Source organism: Marmota marmota, unplaced genomic scaffold (assembly GCF_001458135.2).
Source record: "Marmota marmota marmota unplaced genomic scaffold, marMar, whole genome shotgun sequence".
Lineage (NCBI taxonomy): Eukaryota > Metazoa > Chordata > Mammalia > Rodentia > Sciuridae > Marmota > Marmota marmota.
Window position 1 is genome coordinate 303,705 of NW_026000259.1, and position 1,260 is coordinate 304,964.

Here is a 1,260-nt window from a genome sequence, read left to right on the forward strand (position 1 = left end):
ATGCTATACACGTTCAGAAAGTAGAGCCATTCATCTGGTTAGATTCATGCAAGAAGGGTTTATAAAGGGGTGATCAATAAGATTTCACTGCACTGGGCCAAGAAAGAAAAAAGGGAATATTTCTTCCTAGGGCAATCTTGGCAATGGAATGGTCAAAATGATTCTTTTACAAGAAGGTGTGCAGTAAATGTTTTTGCACTCATTAATTAACAATAGTGCAAAGTCAGAAAAGGACAAGGGACATTTGAAGACAACTGAATAACTAGAATGCAAATACATATGAAGGCAATAATAAAAGGAAAATGTTATTAAAAATAGGCTGAAAGTATCAGCATTCTGCATTCCCTTTAGATTCCTCAAGGCTTGTCCAGAACCTGATATACAGTATATATTCAATTTCTTGAACAAATAAACTTCTGTAAATTTTAGGAATTGTCCTATATACTTGGAATTCAGACATTTCATAGGAGTTTCTTTAGGCATCTACTTTCTGGAATTTGAAAGTTTTCTACTTATCTATATCTTTTGGAGAGTCATTATCCTTCACTCAATTGCCAGATCTGAGTTATTTTTAAAACCTAGAGATTATTAAGGTGAAAACAAGTACTCTTGAGAAAAGACCCTATACACCATCATAAGCATGCACAATAAATCTTTCTCCCAACCCTCTCCAAAGATGCCTGAAGCCATTTATCAGGTGACTACACTGGAGAAAGAAAAATATATTAATATTTGGGGATTGCTGGATATTAGCACTGAGGTTATGTTAATCCCAGACTAGCTGTCTACTGGTCAGAGCAGAAGCTTAATTGAAATTCAGTTGATAAATAGTTTCTGAACAACCCTACCTCACAATGAAGCTGATGGATATGTGGCTCCATCCCATGATTACTTCCTGAGTTCCTGAATGTATATTTGGAATAGACATATTCTATAACAAGTAGAATCTCTGACCTATTACAAAGTTGCCTACCAGCATCTTTTTCATCTATTATAGTAGTTTCTCAGTGTGCCATGAACAAAGCAGCCATGTAACCATAAAACAGACAAGATCAGCTTCATCATACTGATCTGGGTACTTTAACAACTGAATGCCTGTTGCAGGTTAGGCTCCCAAAGAGAGACATTAACAAGCAGTATACTTATTACGGAAAACTCTAGGGATCCATACCTGTGGAAGGAAGGACCTGAATCTTTTATAGAGGCAATGATACCAAAGTTAGCATATAAACAAGTCAAGCTGTCATGCTGTCCCAATAA